The sequence below is a fragment of the Heteronotia binoei genome, chromosome 5, assembly GCF_032191835.1.
Source record: "Heteronotia binoei isolate CCM8104 ecotype False Entrance Well chromosome 5, APGP_CSIRO_Hbin_v1, whole genome shotgun sequence".
Classification (NCBI taxonomy): Eukaryota; Metazoa; Chordata; class Lepidosauria; order Squamata; family Gekkonidae; genus Heteronotia; species Heteronotia binoei.
Window position 1 is genome coordinate 15,889,621 of NC_083227.1, and position 25,370 is coordinate 15,914,990.

The window sequence follows — 25,370 nt, forward strand, 5'->3', positions numbered from 1 at the left end:
CTTTCAAGGACAACCTCTGCCAGAGCTATGGCTGACTCAAGGCCATTCCAGCAGCTGCAAGTGGAGGAGTGGGGAATCAAACCCGGTTCTCCCAGGTAAGGGTCCGCACACTTAACCACTACACCAAACTGGTGTATAGGGTAGGTCATCCCATCTTCAGAGTTGCCAATGCATAGCTAGTAAGTTTTTTAAAGGATACTTTTGCTCATATCCTCCATCCATTGGATCTATTCAGGGGAAGTCCTCTCACCTGATTCTTGGCCTCTGCCTGGAGGATAAAATGGAGCTCAGATTTGTGATGCTGCAAACCACTTTAGGTACTCATTGGGACAAAAAGGTGAGGATATAAATATTTAAAGTAAAGAAATAAGGGGTGGAAAGTTTTAGGATGAACCCCCCATCTCACCTGCTGCTCCTGATTCTTGTCCTCTGCCTGGCTGAGGAGGAAGCCTTCTGCCAGGGCCACTGCCTGGGAACTGGTCTCCGGCCCACATTCCCTCACCCAGCTCTGCATCTCCGGGGGCAGGACGGCCAGGAACTGCTCCAGGATCACCAGGTCCAGCATCTCCTTCTTGCTGTGCCTCTCTGGCTTCAGCCAACGGTTGCAAAGTTGGTGGAGTCGGCTGCAGACCTCTCGGGGCCCCTGGGCATCCTCGTAGCAGAAGTGCCTGAATTGCCAGTGCTGGACTTCTGAACTGGTGGTTTCCTCATACAGAGAAGTCTGCATGGCTCTTCCCCAGAATTTTCCACTTCTCTTAGGTGTCAACAGCATGAGGGAGGACGGGAGGCAAATAGATTGGGGAGGGAGGAGAGGTGGAAAGAAAGCAACTTTAAGTGCATTCTCCAAGCTGCCGTCTGGCTTAGCCTGAAGTGCTTTAAAGAGAGAAATGCCTTCTCCAAGCCAACCAACATTGTGTTGGGGGCTTCAAGAGCCACACCACAAGTGTGGAAGAGCCACATGTGGCTCACAAGCCACAGTTTGGCCACCCCTGTTCTGGTGCATCAGACTGGAAAGGAGACTGCAGATCCTTCACTGGACTGGGGCTACCAGACGTTTCATTGTTAGTGTTAGTCAGACCCCCCCAGTCTCTCTTTCCCCTTCTCCCACAAAAGGTGCCTTAGCTTCCCTGTCTTTTTAGCCCCCAAACCTTCCACCTGTCAAACACATATACACTGTGCTGCCACTCTCTTTGGGAAACAAAGCAATTCTCCAAAAGTCAACCTGAAGCGATCTTTGCAGAGATGATGAAGAAGAAGATATTGGATTTATATCCCACCCTCCAGTCCAAATCTCAGAGCGGCTCACGATCTCCTTTATCTTCCTCCCCCACAACAGACACCCTGTGAGGTGGATGGGGCTGAGAGGGTTCTCACAGCAGCTGCCCTTTCAAGGACAACCTCTGCCAGAGCTACGGCTGACCCAAGGCCATTCCAGCAGCTGCAAGTGGAGGAGTGGGGAATCAAACCCAGTTCTCCCAGATAAGAGTCTGCACACTTAACCACTACACCAAACTGGCTCTCCAGAGGAGCAGACATGAGCAAGAGCCCAGTCGCCCCCTCAAGACTAACAAAATTTGTGGAAGGGTAAGAATGTCCATGAGTCATGGCTCACTTCAGATAACTGACTCAAAAAGTTCCTGCCCTGCCACAAATTTTGTTAGTCTTCAAGGTCCTCCTGGACTCTTGCTCTTTTCTGCTGCTACTGACAGACTAACATAGCAACCCATCTTAAGAACATAAGAGAAGCCATGTTGGATCAGGCCAATGGCCCATCCAGTCCAACACTCTGTGTCACACAGTGGCCAAAAAACAAACAAATCCAAGTGCCATCAGGAGGTCCACCAGTGGGGCTAGAAGCCCTCCCACTGTGTCCCTCCCCAAGTACCAAGAATACAGAGCATCACTATCCCAGACAGAGAGTTCCAACAATAAGCTGTGGCTAATAGCCACAGATGGACCTCTGCTCCATAGTGATGTCTATGGAAGGCACCACATTTAGCCCTACAGAATGGAAACCCATCAACCTTGGGGGTTATCTGAAGAGGTGAGCTGTGACTCAGGAAAGCTTCTCCCCTGTCACAAATGCTGTTGATCTTTCAGGGACTCCCTGGACTTTGCCGTTTTCGGCTGCTACAGACAGATTGACACGGCAACCATCATGAGCCTTTTGCAGAGGAGAAGAGAGAGGGGCTCTAGAGGTACCTCATGAAGGAACCACAGATTTATCACCAGGGGTGGAATTCTAGCAGGAGCTCCTTTGCATATTAGGCCACACACCCCTGATGTAGCCAATCCTCTAAGAGCTTACAAGGCTCTTTTTTGTAAGCTCTTGGAGGATTGGCTACTTCAGGGGTGTGTGGCCTAATATGCAAAGCAGCTCCTGCTAGAATTCCACCCGTGTATCACCTGCATTAAGCGCCTCTCCCTCGTTTTAGCGCAGTGTGTGTTCTCTTCTCAGTCCCTCCTTCAAGCAAAATCTGCCTGCATTGGATAGCTTGGCTGAGCTTCTTCTTCCCCCAAGGGGCTTTCCACCCCCTCCCCAATTTGCTGCGCTAGCCCCTTTCCACAGCCCCCTTGCACCCCAAGGCATCTGATATTCACCTGCTCCCAAAAGGACTTGCGGATCCCGCACTCAGCCTGGGAAAACCAAAGGCTTGGAGTGGGGGGGGGGGACAGGAAGTGGCTCCCCCATTCATTCACAGAAGATATTGGCCTCTCTAGGAGCCCAGACTTGCTTTGCTTTAACCCTTAGATCTCTCCAAAAACCAAAATGCTTTGCAGTCTGGTCCAAAGTGTTCCATGAGCCGCTCCAGTTGCCACTCCTTTCCAAGAGGATGAGGGATCAGTCACAAACACTCTCTGGGCGTGTTCTGTCTTCCAGTTACAGATCCACCTAACAGAAGGGGGGGGGGGACACAGTGGGAGGGATTCTAGTGTCTTCGCCCCACTAGTGGACCTCCTAATGGCACTTGTTTTTTTTTTGGCCACTGTGTGACACAGAGTGTTGGACTGGATAGACCATTGGCCTGATTTAACATGGCTTCTTTTATGTTATGTCTGTGTCCAGTGGCACCTTTAAGACCAACAAAGTTTTATTCAAAGTATTCGTGTACAGGCACACTTGAATAAAACTTTGCTGTTGTTATAGGTGCCACTGGCCTACAACTTTGTTCTATTATATCAATAGGGCACTATAACAGCATGTGTAACAGATTTAGATGGGTAGCGGTGTTCCCTCTAAGCTGAGTTAGCGTGAGCTAGCTCACAGATTTTCACTCTCCCGCTCACATATTTTTGTCTTAGCTCAGAAAGGATGTCTCCAGAACACACTATTCTATTTATGCAGTAGCTCACAACTTTAATGCTGGTAGCTCACAAGGTAAAATTTTTGCTCACAATACTCTGCAGCTTAGAGGGAATATTGGTGGGGTAGACGTCACCCCAGAGTCAGAAATGACTGGTGCTTGCATAGGGGACTACCTTTATCTTTTTTTTTTAGCTATGTTGATCTGAAACAGCAGAACAAAGTTTGAGTCCAGTGACATCTTTAAGACCAACAGAGTTTAATTCCAGGAGGCACGGTGGCTCAGTGGTAGAGCATCTGTTTGGTAAGCAGAAGGTCCCAGGTTCAATCCCCGGCATCTCCATCTAAAAGGGTCCAGGCAAATAGGCGTGACAAACCTCAGCTTTTGAGACCCTGGAGAGCCGCTGCCAGTCTGAGTAGACAATACTGACTTTGATGGACAAAGGGTCTGATTCAGTATAAGGCAGCTTCATATGTTCATATGTCTAAGCTTTCATGTGCACGCACACTGCTCTCTGAAGAAGTGAGCATGCACATGAAAGTTTATACCAGAGGTGGCCAAATCTGCTTAATCTAAGAGCCACATAGAATAAACATCAGATGTCTGAGAACCACAAGACACGAACATCAGATGCTTGAGACCCGGAAGGAAAGCAAATAGGAGAGGGGAGGGGAAGTGGAAAGAAAGCAATTTTAAATGCATTCTTCAAACCGCTGGCTGGCTTGGCGAAATGATTTAAAGAAACAAATGCCTGGCAGTGGGGACTTTGAGAGCCACACAATATGTTCAAAAGAGCCACATATGGCTCCCATGCCACAGTACCGCCGCCCCTAAAATCCACACAAGCTGCCCACCTGAATTTATTTATCTTGGTCATTTGCCCTCCTCCCTCCTGGCACCAAGGGACCCCTGATAATCCGCATTCAGTGAGCCTGAGAAATGATAGGTTCTAATGGCAGAGCCAGAAACTCCTTATTCCAACAGGACTCCTCAAGCTTTCCAGGTCCAAGCAACAGGCAGAAACCCAACAGGTCGACCACATCGCGCTGCAGAGCGTGAATTCCCGACTCCCGTTCAGTCATTAATGGCACAGAAGCGGCCTCGATCGGGCGAGAAGCAAAAGGACAGTTAATCCCGATTAGTAGTTAATCCATAGTGGGAACTGCTGTGTAAACGCGTTCTTTTGCAGCGACCGGGGCTGCAGAGCAGAGAAACAGGCGCTCCCTCCCCCCTTTGCAGTTTGGCCAAATTGCTTAAGAGAGATCGGATTCCTAGAGAGACGCAGAGGAAGGAGGGATGGAGAATGAATGGGGGAAAGTCCTTCCTGTCTCCCCCCCCCACCCCACCCCACCCCACCTCCGCCACACACACCCCTTTGATGGCAAGGGGCTTTAATTTTTTTCTGCGCATGTGCAGGATTCTAGTTCCCAGCTGGGATCTGGTGAGTGCCAAACGCATTTGGGTGACGCCTGGAGAGGGGAGTGGGAAGGGTGGGTTCCCTTCCCCCCATGGGGAAGAAGCCCCAGGCAGTAAACCGAGATCTCAGCCAAGCCAGGGAGGCAAGCGTCGCTTGGGGAGGGCTGAAAAAGTACAAAGAGAGACCCCCCCCCCACCTTCCCCCTTCCCCAAAGTCGCCCTGCCTAGTTAGAGATCTTTTTTCCTCCCTTCTGCAAAACCTCCTCCCGTTGGGAAGGATTTAAAGCAAGGGTGTCGAACATGCAGTTTGGGGGCTGCTATCAGGCCCCCAAAGAACTAGCTGTCATCTGCTTTCTTCTCCCTCTCTCTAGCTTCCTTCTGCACAACAGCTTGCTTGGCCAGGCTTGCTCAATCACGCGGCGGAGCTACTGAGCCGAGCCTTTTTTCCTTCTATTGGCTGAGGCTCCTCCTCCCCATCACCTGGGGAAGGAAGGGAAAGAGCCAGAGCTTTCTTTGCCCAGTCCCCTGGATCCCATGGGAGAAATACAAAGAACACATCTTTAAGACCAAGGAGTGCTAACATTTTAAGCATGTTTTAAGTTTTTTAATATATATTTGTGTGTGTGTGTGTTTGTCTGTGTTCTTTATAAAATTTATATCTCTGCTACCTAATCTTAAATAGGTACGCACATGGCTCGGCCCAACCTGACATGGCCCAGCCCAACAAGGTCTCATTTATGTCAGATTTGGCCCTCATAACAACTGAGTTTGACACCCTTGATTTTAAGCTTCCAAAGGGACTTGTTGTGGAATTCCTTCAGCTTAAGAAGAAAGTGGCAGTTTGGGGGGGGGGGGAGAAGAGAACTGTGGGGGCAGTGTTCCTGAGAGCCAGTTTGGTGTAGTGGTTAAGTGTGTGGACTCTTATCTGGGAGAACAGGGTTTGATTCCCCACTCCTCCACTTGCAGCTGCTGGAATGACCTTGAGTCAGCCATAGCTCTGCAGAGGTGGTCCTTGAAAGGGCAGCTGCTGTGGGAGCCCTCTCAGCCCCACCCACCTCACAGGGTGTCTGTTGTGGGGGAAGAAGATAAAGGAGATTGTAAGCCGCTCTGAGTCTCTGATTCAGAGAGAAGGGCGAGGTATTAATCTGCAATTCTTCTTCTAAGCTGAGTTTGTGTGAGCTAGCTCAAAGTTTTTAGTCCTCCGGCTCACACATTTTTGCCTTAGCTGGAGAAAAATGACCCCAGAGCAAACTGATTTATGAGTAGACAATACTGACCTTGCTGGACCAAAGGTGTGATCCAGCGGTGGAACATCTGCTCAGCAGAGGTGCGATGTCATAGAGCAGGGATGGCCAACGGTAGCTCTCCAGATGTTTTTTGCCTACAACTCCCATCAGCCCCAGCCATCGGCCATGCTGGCTGGGGCTGATGGGAGTTGTAGGCAAAAAACATCTGGAGAGCTACCGTTGGCCACCCTTGCCATAGAGTCCACCCTCCAAAAGCTGCCATTTCCTCTAAGGGAGCTGATCTCTGTAGCTGGAAGATCATTCCAGGAGAACTCCAGACTCCACCTGGAGTTTGGCAACCTGGATTCTCTTTGGGACTCTTTATACAGGCAGGAAAGTATTTTTTTCAAAGAAGCAGCATGTGACTCCTGTTAACAACCAGCGCTTCTCAGTGTAGAAAAAAGTGGTCGATATACTTTGGAGTGTGAAAAATACCTTTCAGTTTGTAGTGGTTAAGTGTGTGGACTCTTATCTGAGAGAACCAGGCTTGATTCCCCACTCCTCCACTTGCACCTGCTGGAATGGCCTTGGGTTAGCCATAGCTCTCGCAGGAGTTGTCCTTGAAAGGGCAGCTGCTGTAAGAGTTCTCTTAGCCCCACTCACCTCACAGGGTGTCTTTTGTGGAGGGAGGTAAAGGAGATTATGAACCACTCTGAGACTCTGAGTGGAGGGTGGGATATAAATCCAATATCATCTTCTTCTTCCTGCCTCCGTAAGGTAAGAATATCAAAAAAGCCCAACTGGATCAGTCCATCTAGTCCAGCATCCTGTCTCATGCAGGGGCCAACCAGTTCCTCTGGAGAGCCAATAACAGGGCAGAGAGGCTGAGGCCTTCATAACAACATCAGAAGAACCCTGCTGGATCAGACCAATAGTCCATCTAGTCCAGCATCCTGGGGACCAACCAGTTCCTCTGGACAGAGAACAACAGTGCAGAGGGACCTTCCCCTGAGGTTACCTCCTGGCTCTAGGATTTTGAGGTTGACTGCCTCCAAACATGAAAGTTCCCTTTAGCCAGCATAGCTAGTAACAATTTATAGATTTATTCTCCATGAATCTAATTTCCTTTTCAAGCTGTTTAGTCCTGTACCATCACTATCTCCTCTGATAGTGAATCCTACATATTAATCCCTCTCTATGTAAAGCAGTATTTCCTGTTGTCCATCCTGAACCTACTGCCCATCAGCTTCATTGGCTGTCCTCCAGTTCTAGTCTTTTGGGAAAGGGAGAAAATTTGTGCCCAGTACCAGGGGCTGCCTTTTCAGGAAATCAGAGATCCATCAACAAGTACCACTTGGGACTTGATAAAACTTGGCAGAAGGGCAAGAGGGGATTGGATAAACATATGGAGCAGAGGTCCATCAGTGGGTATTAGCCACAGTGCATTGTTGGAGCTCTCTGTCTGGGGCAGTGATGCTCTGTATTCTTGGTGCTTGGAGGGAGTTAACAGTGGGAGGGCTTCTAGTGTCCTGGCCCCACTGGTGGACCTCCTGATGGCACCTGGGTTTTTTGGTCACTGTGTGACACTGAGTGTTGGACTGAATGGGCCATTGGCCTGATCCAACAGGCCTTCTCTTATGTGACACAGAGTGTTGGACTGGATGGGCCATTGGCCTGATCCAACAGGGCTTCTCTTATGTTCTTATGTGACACAGAGAGTTGGACTGGATAGGCCATTGGCCTGATCCAACATGGCTTCTCTTATGTTCTTATGTGACACAGAGTGTTGGGCTGGATGGGCCATTGGCCTGATCCAACAGGGCTTCTCTTATGTTCTTATGTGACACAGAGTGTTGGAATGGATGGGCCATTGGCCTGATCCAACAGGGCTTCTCTTATGTTCTTATGTGACAAAGAGAGTTGGACTGGATGGGCCATTGGCCTGATCCAACAGGGTTTCTCTTATGTTCTTCTGTGACACAGAGTGTTGGAAAGGATGGGCCATTGGCCTGATCCAACATGGCTTCTCTTATGTTCTTCTGTGACACAGAGTGTTGGACTGGATGGGCCATTGGCCTGATCCAACATGGCTTCTCTTATGTTCTTATGTGACACAGAGAGTTGGACTGGATGGGCCATTGGCCTGATCCAACAGGGCTTCTCTTATGTTCTTCTGTGACACAGAGTGTTGGAAAGGATGGGCCATTGGCCTGATCCAACATGGCTTCTCTTATGTTCTTCTGTGACACAGAGTGTTGGACTGGATGGGCCATTGGCCTGATCCAACAGGGCTTCTCTTATGTTCTTCTGTTCAAAGGGATCACTTTATCAGCCAAGCTGCTTCAGAGCAATGATGGAAGAGCCAGAATTGGCTGGCCATAAAGCTGGAAAAAACCCACATGTTATCCAGGCTGGAAGCGGAGGGGAATTTGAGGAAAGATCTGGGCAGAAGTTAGTGGATGGAGATGCCACTAGCTCAGATGTCCACTGCCAGCACTTCAGGAGCTTCCACTACCAGGAAGCAGATGGGCCCCGAGAAGTCTGCAGCCGACTCCACCATCTTTGCCACCAGTGGCTGAAGCCAGAGAGGCACAGCAAGAAGGAGATGCTGGACCTGGTGATCCTGGAGCAGTTCCTGGCTGTCCTGCCCCCGGAGACGCAGAGCTGGGTGAGGGAATGCGGGCCGGAGACCAGTTCCCAGGCGGTAGCCCTGGCAGAAGGCTTCCTCCTCAGCCAGGCAGAGGAGAAGAATCAGGAGCAGCAGGTGAGGTGGGGGGTTCATCCTAAAACTTTCCACCCCTTATTTCTTTACTTTAGGTATTTTTAGGCTGATAACAGGCTTTGAAGCCGCCCCGAATACAGCTGGCCAGAAATAGAGCGTCCTGGAGTTTCCCGATGGTGCTTGCAGAAAGGGGCAGGCCGTGGGTGCCAGGGGAGCATATGGAACGCTCACGCATCCCGTTCGCGGCTTCCCGGGTGCTCTTCAGGCACTTCTGAGCCTTCCAGATGGCCGGAAGACGCCTTGGAGGCGCCCCAGCGAAAAGGCACCACTTTTGTTGTAGTGCCTTTTTGAGGCGGGTGGAGAAGCCTCAAGGTCAGGGTGAGTACGGGATCGGGATGCCCACCAGATGTTTGCGTGTGGAGGGTTTTTTTGGGTCGTCTCCTGAAGCGTCTCTGGGTCGGCCCAAAGTGCCAGTCTGGTTAGGCTGTATCTGTGGCTACGATATCACTCGCCATTTTCTTGCTGAAATTGGGATCTCAAGCACTTCTTTTGTAGGAGGGGGCTGTATTTTGTGTGTGTGCGTGTGCATGCACCTGGAAGTCATGGCAGCCTCCGGTGACTGACCCCTACTGGAGGCATGGGAGATATTCACATGTAGCTGAATGAAGCCTGTCCCTGCCATCTGGTATTCCAAGAAGGTCTCCCATCCACGTACTTGCCAGAGTCAGAGTTAGCTTCCGAGATCTAATGAGATCAGGCTTGACGGGGCTATCCAGGCCAGGGAGAGAGCTCTGAGCCTTCTTATCTGTTTGTGAATTCTGTTTCAAGTGACTTTCATATCGGATGGTTAGTTGAACCAGTTACTGGAAAATGCAGATTGATTGTTCTGTGTAGTTTTGCCAGTTCGGTGAAGAGATGTGAAGGCCCAGAAAAAACCTGGAAAAATTTGAGAGAGAAAACCGGGTTTTTCCCCGTTTTTTTCCCTGAAGCCTTTTTTGGGTTTTTTTTCTGAAAAACTGGAAAAATTGAAAAAAAGGAAAGGAAAAAAAATTGATTACGGAACGTTTTATTTTAACACGATGAATAAAATATTTTAAGACAAAGTGTTCAAATATTTTCCAAATCATTTCTAAAAAATATGTATGGTATCAGATTATTCTAATTTCTGTGCACTGAGGACAAGCAAGTCCTAGGTCAAGCCCATTCATTGAAACTTAGTCCTACACTCCCTTCTATACACTTTCCGCCTCTTCAATTCTTTTTATGAGAATGAGTTTTTTTATTTTTATTTAATACTGTGGAGAAGAAATATGAATAAATTACCTTCTTACCTGTAACTGATGATCTTCGAGTGGTCATCTGTGCAGTCCCACATATGGGTTATCCGCCAGGATCGAGCCCTACCTCGGAGAATTCAAAGCAATCGTGAAGCATTAATTTTAGCGCGCCTTCCTCTCGTCCCGGGGAGGAGGCATCGTCTGCGCATGCCTGGACGAGGGGGAGGCGCCTAACCCACTCAGTTTCTTCTTTACCGCCGTCCGGAACACTGTGGAGAGGAAATATGAATAATTGTTACTTCTGGATTTTCAAAAATAGTTTTGTGAAGGTTTTTTTGTCTGTTCCACATAAACTAGTAAACAAAACAGTTCAGGAGATTGTTGCTGCATTTGAAATAAATATTATTTAAAAAGTAAATTCTGTTTGAAATAATTGTTTGGATACACTATATTTTTAATATGCTAGTTGCGATACTTTCATGCCAAGTAAAATTGTCCATAGTCATATTTTATGTTCCTAAAGTAACAGAATGCCTTTCAATCTGGAAAAGAAAAATGAAGTGCTAATGCGGTATTTTTTTTTTCAATTTTTCCAAAAATTTCCGTTTTTTTCCAAAAAACCCTGGGTTTTTTTCCGAGCTTCAAAATTTTCAGAAATTTTACATCTCTAGTGATGTAGGAGTTGTGGGCGGGCTCTTATCTGGGAGAACTGGGCTTGCTTCCCCACTTCTGCACTTACAGCTGCTGGAACGGCCTTGGGTCAGCCATAGCCAGGCCTCGGATTCAGTGGGAGCTCACAGGAGCGTAGCTCCTTAACCTTTCTCAGAGTCCCACCTCCTCCTTCTGAGAGTCCCACCTCCTTGTCCATTGAATAGTACGTGCAGCTGCATAACAATCCCTGGATGAGCTCCACCACCTATTTTTCTACAAAACAACCCCTGGTCATAGCTATCGCAGGACTTGAAAGGGAAGCTGCTGTGAGAGCTCTCTCAGCCCCACGCACCTTGCAGGGTGTTTGTTGTGGGGGGAGAAGATATAGGAGATTGTAAACCGCTCTGAGTCTCTGATTCAGAGAGAAGGGCGGGGTATAAATCTGCAGTCTTCTTCTTCTTTAATAGTGGCCAAATGTTGTGATTGGGCTTCTTACTTTGCTTTACCCCATGTATCTCATACGTACCTGTAGATTAGCTCATATGGTGCTTTATTTTGTTAAGAACCAATCAGGTATCTAGATATCACACTGTGTTAGCTAATCAACACTCATGTTGCTTATGCCTTATTTAGTTATAAACCAATCAGTTATCTAAAGGAGGAAGGTAAAGGAGATTGTGAGCCGCTCTGAGACTCTTTGGAGAGGAGGGCGGGATATAAATCCAATATCTTCTATCTTCTTCTTCTAAATAATAGCACAAAAGCTGGTGCCCAGAATAAAACTTTGCTGATCTTTAAAGGTGCAACTGGGCTCAAACGTTTTTCTATCGCATGATTATGATAGGCAAGATTTAGAGATAGGATAAAGAATGGATATTTCTCTATAAATATGCAGTTCTGTGACAGGGAAATCAGATTTCTCTGGACAAAAGTCGCAGAAAAATAGGTGAGATTTTTTGGAGAGTAACTTGGGCTTTTTGATTATCTCAAAGAGCCATGGCACAGAGTGGTAAAACTGCAATACTGCAGTCCGAGCTCTCTGCTCATGGCCTAAGTTCAATCCCGGCGGAAGCTGGGTTCAGGTAGCTGGCTTAAGGTTGATTCAGCTTTCCATCCTTCCGAGGTCGGTAAAATGAGTACCCAGCTTGCTGGGGAGGGAAGTATAGATGACTGGGGAAGGCAATGGCAAACCATCCTGTAAAAAGTCTGCCGTGAAAATGTCGTGATGCGACATCACCCGAGAGTCAGAAACAACTGGTGCTTGCACAGAACCTGATTGGCTTTTAAAACTATTACTGGCTAAAAGCAATGCTGGGTGCTTTGGTAATTTTAGCATTTGTTTCACGCTAATGGTAGGGTTAACTTGAGAGCCGGTTTGGTATAGTGGCTAAGAAGAAGAAGAATTGCAGATTTATACCTCGCCCTTCTCTCTGAATCAGAGACTCATAGCAGCTTACAATCTTCCATATCTTCCTCCCCCACAACAGACACCCTGTGAGGTGGGTGGGGCTGAGAGGGCTCTCATAGCAGCTGCCCTTTCAAGGACAACTTCCACGAGAGCTACCCAAGGCCATTCCAGCAGGTGCAAGCGGAGGAGTGGGGAATGAAACCCGGTTCTCCCAGATAAGAGTCTGCACACTTAACAACTACACTTTCTTCTGCCTGGACCCCAGCGGCCTTTCTCCGACCCTCATGGGGGGGGGGCACAGGCGTGGGGGTGACCTGGGCCAGCAAAATCCCTTGTGCCACCCCTGTGTGCGGACACTTATCTGGGAGAACCGGGTTTGATTCCCCACTCCTCCACATGCACCTGCTGATGTGACCTTGAGTCAGTCGCAAGTTCTCACAGAGCTGTTCCTCTCAGGAGCAGTTTCTATCAGAGCTCTCTCAGCACCACCAATCTCACCGGTTGTCTGTTGTGTGGAGGGGAACGGAAAGAAAAACTGTAAGCCACTCTGAGGGACTCCTTAGGGTTGTGAAGGGTGGAATATAAATCCAATCTCTTTACTTCTTCCTTTTCATACTTAATCAGGGGTGGCCAACGGTAGCTCTCCAGATGTTTTTTGTCTACAACTCCCATGAGCCCCAGCCAGCATGGCCAATGGCTGGGGCTGATGGGAGTTGTAGGCATAAAACATCTGGCGGGCTACCGTTGGTCACCCCATTAAAGAAATGATTTCTCAGAAATCTATAAAGAAACTATAAAGGTTTCTGCAGCTGTTCTATCTGGTTTGCTGGTTACAGCCAAAGAACTGTACTCACTTCCTGTACTGAATCCAGTAGCCCCTTTAAGAACAACAATTCTGGCTATAAGCTTTCGCGTACATGCACACTTGTGCCCAGAATTAAATTCTGTTGGTCTTAAAAGGTGCCACTGGACTCAGACTTTGTTCTACTGCTTCAGACCAACACGATTGCCCACTTGAATCTATCTTCATGGACAGTGGTGGACTGGGTCTAAAAATGTTGGTTGCCAGGAGACAAGGGGGGCCACCCCTGGTCTAATGTTTAAGGGGGCCCGCTTGCCATCAGGCAAGCTGACACCCTGGCCAGTCCGCCGCTGTTCACGGAATAAATGTCAATTTCTAAGGTGCTGCTGGAATTCTGCCTTGTTTTGCTCAGATAGACTAACAACGGTTGCCCCTCTGGAACCACCAGATTCTAGTCTTGTCAGACAGGTCTGTCCGAGATGGTGTGCCTGAAGCCAAAGTCAGCCAGCAGCCTTCCCTGGAAGGTGGGGGGGATTCGAACCTGGATCTCCCAGATCCTAGTCCAGTACTCTAACCCGGGGGTGTTGAACTCATGAGGGCCGGACGATCCACTGAAGCCTGTTTATTTTCTAGTCTGTGCCTTGGATCCCTCCTTCTGTTTCAGGTGCCGGGGCCCTTGGAAAAGGCCAGTGATTTCCTCGAAGCAGAGAAGGACGCTGGGTTGCTGTCAAAGGGGATCGAGCAGGAGGATGACCCAGGAGTCACAGCAATGGGTACAGAGGAAGGGGCCACCCTTCAGTTGGCTTTCTTTCATGCCTGGAGTTCATTGGCTGCCCTTCTTTCTCTCTGTTATTCGTGCACACGTGTGGTGGCGAGGACACCAGCCTCTCTCCCATGCCCACATCATCCCAAACTTTTGCCCCTCCCTCTATCCCTTTCTCTCAAACCTGTGCCAGTTTGGTGTAGTGGTTAAGTGTGCGGACTTTTATCTGAGAGAACCGGGTTTGATTCCCCACTCCTCCACTTGCACCTGCTGATCCACTCCTCCACATACACCTGCTGATGTGACCTTGGGTCAGCCACAAGTTCTCTCAGGGCTGTTCTGCTCAAGAGCCATTCTGGGAGAGCTCTCTCAGCCCCACCTTCCTCACGGGGTGTCTGTTGTGGGGAGGGGAAGGGAAAGGAGATTGTAAGCCGCTCTGAGACTCCTTTGGTTAGTATTAATCCACTCTCTCTTCTTCTACTTCTTTTTGTATCACCTGTTAAATTTGGCATTTTCCCAAACCCAGCTGAAGGATATAAGAAAGAACTTTGTTGCCTGTGTGTTGGAGGAGGGTATTATCTTTTCTGTCCCTCCTCTTAATCTGTGCTCATTGTGTTGTGCTTGTCACACTGCATGTGTTCTCTCTTTTTTTTATTATTGCTGACTCCCCAGAACTGATTTTATATCCAAATAAAACAGAACTTGAACTATAAGAAAAATGGGATGGGTTATTGGAGTTTAAGACATTGTTTATTTAGGCTCCGCTTTTCTCCACAGGGGGAGTGCCTTACAACATTCTCCCATTCTCTCCTCAAAACAACTTGGTAGGTCTGTCTGAGATGGTGTGCCTGAAGCCAAAGTCAGCTAGCAGCCTTCCCTGGAAGGTGGGGGGATTCGAACCTGGATCTCCCAGATCCTAGTCCAGTACTCTAACTGGGGGTGTTGAATTCATTTGTTATAAAGGTCGGATCTGACATAAATGAGACCTTGTTGGGCAGAGCCATGCTGGGCCGGGGCCATGTGTGTACCTATTTAAGATTAGGTAGCAGAGATATAAATGTTATAAAGGACACACACACACACACACACACACACACACACACACACATATATATATATATATATATATATATATATATTAAAAAACTTAAAACATGCTTAAAACATTAGCACTCATTGGTTTTAAAGATGCTTTCTTTGTATCTCTCCCATGGGATCCAGGGAACTGGGCAAAGGAAGCTGTGGCTCTTTCCTTCCTTCCCCAGGGGACTGGGGGAGGGAGCCTCAGCCAATAGAAGGAAGAGAGGCTTGGCTCAGTAGCTCTGCTGTGCAATTGAGAGAGCCTGAAAAAGCAAGCTATTCCTCCCCCCTTCTTCCCGTAGGGAGGAGCCTTAGCCAATGGAAAAAATAGAGGTTTTGCTCTGTAGTGCCTGTGCAATTGAGCAAGCCTTGCAAAGCAAGCTATAATGCAGAAGGAAGCAAGAGAGAGGGAGAAGGAAGCAGATGACAGTCAGTTGCTCGGGAGTCTGATAGGAGCCCTCCGGGGGCCTGATTTGGCCCCAAACTGCATATTTGACACCCCTGCTCTAACCACTACACCACACTGATGCTCAGGTATTCACCACACTAATGTAATAGTTCAAGATGGGAAGCCGGGTTAGTCTGTCTGAAGCAGGAGAAAAGACCACGAGTCCAGGAACACCTGAAGGACTAACATCATTTGTTGTGGGGTAGAAGCTTCACTTCGTCTGCTAGATTGAGATGGGGAGCTGTGCTAGTCTGTCTTTAGTAGGAGAAAAGGGCACCTGTCACCCCCCAGTTATCCTTTCTCCAGGCTAAACAGCCCAAACCTCTTTAAACTTTCTTCATAGGGAAAGTGTTCCATTCCCTTAATCATTTTAGTTGCCCTTTTCTGCTACTTTTCCAATGCTGTAATATCTTTTTTGAGGAGGAGTTACATCTGAGAAATGACACCAAGTGGGGCATAGAGAAATCTAGAGTATTGTATGTAACTAGCTGAAAGATCTTCCCACCTCTTTTGTGTTCTCCACAGGTGACAGAAACACTCCAGGGATCGATCCAAGGCCACCTTTCCTTCGTGATGGAGAGAAAACCTCTTTTGCGCAGTTGGAACAGGTGAGGGAGGGATACTCAATAGGACTTATAGGGTTCCCCCACACACACACTCCTGTGACTTTTCCTGGCCCTAAAAGGGGATCTAAAAAGAGAGCCAGTTTGGTGTAGTGGTTAAGTGTGCGGACTCTTATCTGGGAGAACCAGGTTTGAGTCCGCACTCCTCCACTTACAGCTGCTGGAATGGCCTCGGGTCAGCCACAGCTTTCATAGGAGCTGTCCTTGAAAGGGCAGCTGCTGTAAGAGCTCTCTTAGCCCCATCTACCTCACAGGGTGTCTGTTGTTGGGGGGGGGGGGGGTGGAAGGTAAAGGAGATTGTGAGCTGCTCTGAAACTCTGAGATTCAGAGTATAGGGCGGGATATAAATCCAATTTCTTCTGCTTCTCCTTCCCCCTTTCCTTTCTCTCCTCCTCCTCCTTCTCCTCCTAGTGCTTTCTCCCCCTCAGTTTATCAAAGGTTCCTACAAGCAGGGCTTTTTTGAGTAGGAATGCAGAAGTTCCTGCTGGACTTTTTCTGCAAAAAAGCCCTATGTGAAACAATGGTGGTGTCAGGGGCTGTGGCCTAATATGCAAATGAATTCCTGCTGGGCTTTTTCTTTTAAAAAAGCCCCGCCTTCAAGGAAAACTGTGAATGCCACCTGGGAAGATTTGAATGCTACAGGGGCCGACTCACCCTCAACAATATCTTTTGAGTTCTTCTTTGAAAGGGAACAATTGTTAGGTTATTCGTGAGGACAAATTCAGGCGGGTAGCCATTTTGGTCTGAAGCGGCGAATGCCACCTGGGAAGATTTGAATGCTACAGGGGCTGACTCCCCCTCAACAATATCTTTTGAGTTCTTCTTTGAAAGGGAACCATTGTTAGGTTATTCATGAGGACAAATTCAGGCGGGTAGCCATTTTGGTCTGAAGCGGCGAAACAAAGTTTGAATCCAGTAGCACCTTTAAGGCCAACAAAGTTTTAGTATAAGCTTCTGTGTGCATGCAGACTTTTTTCAGACATGCATCTTCATCCTTTCAGGGTGTGGTTTCCTTCAAGGAGGTGGCTGTGTATTTCTCTGAGGAGGAGTGGGTTCTACTGGATCTGAGCCAAAGGACACTATATGTGGAAGTCATGGAAGAGATCTACTGGGATGTGGCTTTTCTAGGTAAGAGTTTCTTTTTGCACAGGCTGACCAAATGATACAGTTTCATTCTATTGCAGGAGTGGGGAACCTCCATCCCGAGGGTCATATATGGCCCTCAAGGTCACTTGGTGTGGCTCTCAGGGATTGCTGGACCGAACCGAGCCATGTGGCAGCCTCCCTGGGACCTGGTTGGCCAGCAAGGATCGTGGGGCCCAGCCGTGCTGTGCAGCAGCCTCCCCAGGGCCAGGCAGGAATCATTGAGCCCAAATGTACTGTGCATCAGACTCCCTTGGGCCTGGCCGGCCGGCCAGAATTGCTGCAGGGCCTGGAAAAGTTACACTTCAGTTTGCACTTGATTATCCCAGGTGGTGTGGCCTAATACGCTAATGAATGTATGACCTAATATGCTAATATTAGGGGATGTGGTCTAATATGCTACTGAGTTGCTGCTGGGCTTTTTCTATTAAAAAGCCCTGGATCTATGCATTTGCCTAGGGCGGCGGGCCAAGTATGTGTGTGTGTGTGTGTGCGCCAGATTAGGCTCTCTCCACATGATTTCAAATAGAAAAACAATTATTTGCGTTAATTTTGCTGGCCTGAATCATTCTCCTTCAGCAGAGCAGGTTTTTTTAAAGTTGATAATTTTTTATGGCCCGTGAATGATGTTATAAATATCCATATGGCCCTTGGCAGAAAAAAGGTTCCACACCTTTCTTTTGGGTCTATTGGGTTCATACTGTTCTATTGGGTCCATACTGCATGTGAAGAATTTTCCCTTGGCCCAGGAAAGGAAAGTACACAGTTGGATTACCATTTAAGACACGTGTATCTAATCAGGGAGCACGTTATTCTAAACTGATACCTCTTAATCATCTCTGCCTTGAGTTACAAATATTGATCATAAAATAATTTATATTTGGTCCAATTTTCAGATTTTTCATATTGAATTATGATAGCAATGTCTGGAGCTAATGTGCAATGAATTATGCTTAACCACTGAAGAAGGCTATTTAGCTGAAATGCATACGGTTAGGATTCAACATGGTCTATGCTTGAGATTTATATATGATTTGAGACTGTTATTTGAGCCTATAACATTGCAGGGGTGGCCAACGGTAGCTCTCCAGATGTTTTTTGCCTACAACTCCCATCAGCCCAAGCCTGCATGGCCAATGGCTGGGGCTGATGGGAGTTGTAGGCAACAAACATCTGGTGAGCTACCATTGGCCACCTCTGCCTTATTGTAATAAATACATGGGGTTTTTTGTATATTTGCTTATGCTTTCTGTAAAAAAAGAAAAAGAAAAAAGGTAGTCCCCTGTGCAAGCACCAGTCGTTTCTGACTCTGGGGTGATGTTGCTTTCACAGTGTTTTCACGGCAGACTTTTTATGGGGTGGTTTGCCATTGCCTTCCCTAGTCATCTACACTTTCCCCCCAGCAAGCTGGGTACTCATTTTACCGACCTTGGAAGGATGGATGGCGAGTCAACCTCGAACCGGCTACCCAAACCAGCTTCCGTTGGGATCAAACTCAAGTCGTAAGCAGAGTTCAGACTGCAGTTCTGCAGCTTTACCACTCTGCGCCACGGGGCTCTTGGACATGCTTTCTGTAGAGACGCCCAATTATTCGGCCCCTTAATTCTTATTTCTTAAACCTTTTGGTTCTGAATTCAGATTAGTCCACAGTCCTCCCACGATATGGGGCATTCCCGGCTGAATACAGATGGCCTTTATGGGCTGAGACAGGAACTCCCCACAGCTGGATTTAAATTGCGTGTTCAAACATGCGCATCTGGGTGCTGCCTCACTCCTGCACTTATGCCGTCCTCAGGCACCTCTCTGCCACCTAAAGAAGCTAGAGGATTAGGCCAAACCCCATTTTTTTCAGCATGGATCATCAGTTAAGGATAACCAGTAGAGACTTTTTAATGGTGGTAGGATCTTCATACCCTAAAACTCTATCCTGTTATTCAAACCAAAGTTGATCAGTGTTTTCCTGAATTTGAAGGAACTCTATACCTTTTTTGTTTTTATTCTAATAGAGGTCAAGTGGGAGAGTGAATATCAGAAAGGAATGCAAGGCCTGTCATTGGAAAGAACCAGATATCGAAAAGGGAGAGAGCAGGGGGAAGAAACTGAAGGAAAGAAGAAGAGAGAGAATGAATCCACTGTTAACCAGACCGGTCAAATCCACATCCAAGTGAGAATAAACAAAGGACAAGAAAAGAAGAGCACTGTTGGTGGGGAAAGCTTCAGATGTAAACTAAATACAAATGCTCATAGGATAAAAGGTACAGGAAAGAAGCCATATGAATGCTTAGTATCTAGAAGGGGCTTCAAAAGTAATATAATACTTACTTCCCATCTAAGAGTCTGCACACAGGGAAAAGCACACAAATGTTCACTGTGTGGGAAAAGCTACCACCAGAGATCAAATCTAATGATGCACCAAAGGACCCACACAGGGGAGAAACCCTATAAGTGCTTACAGTGTGGGAAGAGATTCAGTCAGAGCTCTAGCCTTATTTCCCATCAAAGAATCCACACAGGGGAGAAGCCCTTTAAATGTTTGCAGTGTGGAAAGAACTTTGCATGGAGCCACAATCTTATGTCCCATCAAAAAATACACACAGGAGAGAAGCCTTTTAAATGCATGCTTTGTGGGAAAAGCTTCACGTGGCATCACAATCTTATTTCCCATCAAAGAATCCATACAGGTGAGAAACCATACAAATGCCTGGAGTGTGGGAAGTGCTTCAATCAGAGTACTGACCTCACTTCTCATCAAAGAATCCATACAGGGGAGAAGCCATACAAATGCTTGGAATGTGGGAAAAGCTTCAGCCAGAGTTCTAACCTGACTTCCCACCAAAAAACACACACTGGTAAGAAACCACACAAATGCTTGCAGTGTGAAAAGAGCTTCAGCTGGAGCCATCACCTCATTTCACACCAACACACACACACGAGGGAGAAGCCATTTAAATGCAACAACTGTGCAAAAAGCTTCTGTCAGAGGATTGGCTTAATTGTACATCAAAGGATGCACACGGGGGAGAAACCCTATACTTGTTCAGAATGTGGGAAGGGCTTCATGGCAAAGTCAAATCTAATGAACCATCAAAGAACACACACAGGGGAAAAACCCTATGCTTGCCCAGATTGTGGAAAGAGCTTCATGTTAAAGTCAAGCCTCATTAACCATCAAAAAATCCACACAGGAGAGAAACCCCATACTTGCTCAGAGTGTGGGAAGTGTTTCGTGATGAAGTCGAGTCTAATAAGTCATCGAAGGATCCACACAGGAGAAAAACCGTATGTTTGCTCTGAATGTGGAAAGAGCTTCAGTTGGAATGAATGCCTTATTTCCCATCAGAGAAGACACAGGGGAGAAAAGCCCCATGTCTGCACAGAATGTGGAAAGGGCTTCACAGTGAAGTCAAGCCTTACTAACCATCAAAGAATCCACACTGGGGAGAAACCCTATATTTGCTTGGAATGCGGGAAACGCTTCAATCAGAATTCTCACCTAACATGTCATCAAAGAATCCACACAGGTGAAAAACCATTTAAATGTTCAGCATGTGGGAAAAGCTTTGTTCGGAATGACTGCCTTGCAGCTCATCAAAAAATTCACACAGGGGAGAAGCCATTCCACTGCTCAGACTGTGGGAAAAGCTTCCACAAAAAGACAAATCTGACTGCACACCAAAGAATCCACACAGGAGAGAAACCGTATAAATGCCTGGAATGTGGGAAGGCTTTCAGCCAGAGCTCAGGCCTGAGGTCACATCAAAGAATCCACACAGGGGAGAAACCACATAAATGCCTGGAGTGTGGAAGGACCTTTAGTCGGAGGTCAAACCTTACTTCCCATCAGAGGAGGAGCCATTTAACTGTTCATAATATGAGAAGAACTACAACTGATGCCATGGTCTTTAACCCCATCAAAGAATACACCCAAGAGAAAAATAAGTTTAATGTTCAGAGTGTGGAGGAAATATTGATGGGGAATGAGATTTGTTTAATCACTAAAGACTGATCTCAGAGATACTCCATTCAACGCAGGAATTTAATGGGATTAAAGTGGAGTAACTTTGCCTAGGATAATGCCTAGATGTTCCATATCTTTTCACCAGTGTCTAATGCAAAGGAAGTAAGTAATGTGAAGTGAGCTTATTATAAAGCAAGAGTCAAATTGCACCTTTAAGACCAATGCAGTTTTATTCAGAATGTAAGCTTCCAGGTGCTTCATCAGACAGAAGTATGGAATGGCCAGCAGTCCTAAATATAGAGAAGGTGGGCAGTGAGTATGCAGAGTCATGGAAATGTTTTTTAGCAGATTAAGAAGATGATGATATTGGATTTATATCCCGCCCTCCACTCCGAAGAGTCTCAGAGCAGCTCACAATCTCCTTTACCTTCCTCCCCCACAACAGACACCCTGTGAGGTGGGTGGGGCTGGAGAGGGCTGTCACAGCAGCTGCCCTTTCAAGGACAACCTCTGCCAGAGCTATGACTGACCCAAGGCCATGCCAGCAGGTGCAAGTGGAGGAATGGGGAATCAAACCCAATTCTCCCAGATAAGAGTCCGCACACTTAACCACTACACCAAACTGGCTCTCCACAAGTTGGGGTCTGGTGTTTTGTTAGTTTATGATAACTGGGCTGAAACAACAATTAAGTTGGAATCGCTGTGCGATGTCCATGTACTAAACCCATTAAGTATCCTGGGTGCGAAGGGCAATCTTATTTAATTTAATTTTAGATGTAATTTGATTTAATTTCATTTTTAGATTTATAAATGAGAGTATGTTGTAATGTTAGCTCTGTAAACTTTGAAAGATGCTGAAAGGAAGAGGAATGAAAAGCTTATTGGTGCTGAACCATCCAAGTACATTAATCCTCTGAAAAAGAAATGTGCACAACTATGGAAGTTTATACCCAGAATTAAACTTTGTTGGTCTTAAAGGTGCCACTGACTGGGCTCAGATTTTGGTTGCTTCAGACCAACATGACTACCCACCTGAATTAATTGCAAGGGTTAATGAGACTCTTTTATATCTTAGGCCAGGGGTGGCCAACGGTAGTTCTCCAGATGTTTTTTGCCTACAACTCCCATCAGCCCCAGCCATTGGCCTGTTTGGCTGGGGCTGATGGGAGTTGTGGGCAAAAACATCTGGAGAACTACCGTTGGCCACCCCTGTCTTAGGCTATTTAGAAAATATTGTTGGGGGACATGACTTTGAGGTTATCTTTCCAGTAGCTCAAGTTTACAATAATGTTAAAGTGGAAAAAAGAGATCTCCTTTCCTATAGAGCAGGGGGTGGCCAAACTTGCTTAACGCAAAAGCCACGCAGAATAAACATTAGATGTTTGAGAGCCACAATACATGAACATCAGATGTTTGAGAGCTGCAGGAAGGAAGGAAGGAAGGAATAGATGGGGGAGGGCAAAGGGAGGTAGAAAGAAAGCAACTTTAAATGCATTCTTGCAAGCCACCAGCTGGCTTGGCTTGGAGAGGTGATTTAAAGGGACAAATGCCTTCTCAAACCTTGCCAATGGGAGTGGTGGGGGCTTTGAGAGCCACACAACATGTGCGAAAGAGCCACATGTGGCTCCTGAACCACAGTTTGGCCACCCCTGCTGTAGAGGACTTATCCACACACTTTGGGACTTGTTGACTTCATTAAAAGTGATGCAAGCTGTTTGGGAATGGCAACAAACAAAAAAGGAAGGGGAACAAAAACTTAAGAAATATGAGTTATGAACTTAAAAGGTTAAGTGCTTGCAAATAGGAGGGCCAAATCCTAAAATCAATAGATATAGAGCAAGTTTTATATAATGCCGGTTTTAACCTATAAAGCCCTGCACAACTTGGAACCACAATATCTGTTGGATCGCCTTCCCTGGCCTCAATCTATCCATACACTGTGCTCAACCTCTGGGTGGCAACTAGGGGGAGGGCCTTTTCAGTGGTGGCCCCCTGTCTTCGGAACAACATCCCAGCTCAAGCCCACCTCACACCAGACTTGCCATCCTTCAGATGCCAGGCCAAGACAGCTCTCTTCCCAGAGGCCTTCAAAGATCTTTTTTGGACTTTCAGGGGCCCAGCGTAATGAGTGAGGTGGTGCTGTTAACTGTTCTTGCTGTTTTTACTGTTTCAATTTTTTTAAATATTTGATATTAATTCCCATTTATTGTATTTGACTGTTTTGTATTGTTGTAAACCATCCAGAGAGCTTTGGCTATGGGCAGTATAGAAATGCAATAAATAATAGTAATTATTATTATTATTATTGGAATGATAGTGATATAGCAAGTGCTGTGTTTCTCAAGCTAAAGACGAAATCCTGGTTTTTATGATGCGTGGTTTCTTCCTTTCTGCAAGAGGACTTCAGAAAAGTTGCACTTTGCTTACCACTAAGTTCTATCAAGCAATACCCAACTGCTTAACTGAATTCAAAGACATTAATCAAGTTTCTGTTCTGTTTTACCAATATGTCTAGTTCTATCAATCTTGCATCCTTCTGTTTGTTGGAGGGTTTTTGACTTACAGAAATCCATTAACTTGCATTGTCTTGCAAGTAGGGTTGCTAATCCCCAGGTGGGGGCAGGAGATCCCCCCGTTTGGAGGCCCTCCCTCCGCTTCAGGGTCATCAGAAAGCAGGGGTGGGGGGGGATGTCTGCTGGGCACTCCATTATTCCCTATGGAGACCGATTCCCATAGGGTATAATGGAAAATTGATCTGCAGGTATCTGGGGCTCGGGGGGGGGGGTTGTCATATTTTTTGAGGTAGAGGCACCAAATGTTCAACATATTATCCAATTCCCAAAATACCCTCCAAGTTTCAAAAAATATAGAGGGGGGGGCGGGGTCTGAATCTATGAGCTCAAAAAGAAGGCGCCTCTATCCTTCACTCTTTGGAAGGAAGGCATTTAAAAGATGTGTGGTCCCTTTAAATGTGATGGCCAGAACTCAGCTGTGCTTGTCACAACCTTTCTCCTGGCTCCACCCCCTGAAGTCTCCTGGCTCCAGCCCCAAAGTCCCCAGATATTTCTTGAATTGGACTCAGCAGCCCTACTTGCAAATTCTGTTCCTAATTTAGCCCTGCAGAATTCCTGCAGGCAAAGGTTATAGCTACACTTGGGAGACAGGGGACCCTACAGAAGCAGATGGAGGGGAAAGAGGGGTGCAGCAATGGTGGGAGTGGAAAGTGCCCATCATGTTACCCAAATAGGTCTATTGCGAATCTCCCCCCCGCCCCGATTACGTGCCCATTAGTACAGGGGTGTCCAACTCATTTGTTATGAGGGCCGGATTTGACATAAATGGAACATTGTCAGGCCAGGCTAGGCTCTGTTGGGCCAGGCCATGCGTGTACCTATTTAAGATTAGGTAACAGAGATATAAACTTTTAAAAGGACACAGACAAACATGACTAAAGATTTTTTAAAATGCTTAAAACATTAGCACTTGTTGGTCTGAAAGTTGCTTCCTTTGTATTTCTCCCACAGGATCCAGGGGACTGGGCAAAGGAAGCTTTAGCTCTTTCCTTCTTTCCCCAGGGGACCAGGCGGGAGATCAATTTTCCATTATACCCAATGGAGAAAATCAAGAGTTTGCTCTGTAGCTCCTGTGCGATTGAGCAAGCCTTGTAAAGCAAGCTGAGATGCAGAAGGAAGTGAGTGGAAGAAGGAAGCAGACAAGGAGCCAGTTGCTCGGGGGCCTGATAGAAGCCCTCTTGGGGCCTGATTCGGCCCCCGGGTTACGTGTTTGACATCCCTGCATTAGTGGCGCTGGAGGGGCTTCCATTCCATTTCAAATTCTTTGCAACCTTGGATCTGTTTTTGTATGAGCTGTATAGTGTTTTAATGCTGATTAACTGAATTTAACCTAGACTCACAAGAGCCTCGTGGCACAGAGTGGTAAGCTGCAGTACTGCAGTCCAAGCTCCGCTCACGACCTGAGTTTGATCCTGGCTGAAGCTGGGTTCGGGTAGCCGGCTCCTGGTTGACTCAGCCTTCCATCCTTCCGAGGTCGGTAAAACCGAGACTCCAGCTTGCAGGGGGAAAAGTGTAGATGACGGGGGAAGGCAACGGAAAACCACCCCGTAAAAAGTTTGCTGTGAAAACGCCATGATGCGATGTCACCCCAGAGTCCAAAATGGCTGGTGCTTGTGCAGGGGACTACCTTTACCTTTTTAAAAATTGTGTTTCATTCTGATGTAAGCCACCCTCAGCCCTGCTTGCAGGGAAGGGCAGCCGAAAAATCGAAACAATAATAAATAAATAAAAATTGCCTGGTGTGCCAACATCCAATGAAGGCCACGACAGAGCAACTCCAGAAGCAGACAGAACGTTATTGCAATACAGGGGACCTTGGTGGCAAAGATCTGAGAAAATAGGTGTCAGTATCAATTTTTTATACAGTGTGACAAACAAGAACATAAGAGAAGCTATGTTGGATCAGGCCAATGGCCCAACCAGTCCAACACTCTGTGTCACAGAAGAACAGCCCTGTTGGATCAGGCCAATGGCC

At 47.0% G+C, this 25,370-nt stretch overlaps 1 protein-coding gene across 1 annotated transcript in view; it reads right to left on the minus strand.

Moving 5' to 3' along the window:
* The window catches only part of LOC132571749 (zinc finger protein 850-like), a 77,213-nt gene that overhangs the window by 14,873 nt on the left and 36,970 nt on the right, over nt 1-25,370 (minus strand). The gene's annotated exons all lie outside the window — the stretch shown is intronic.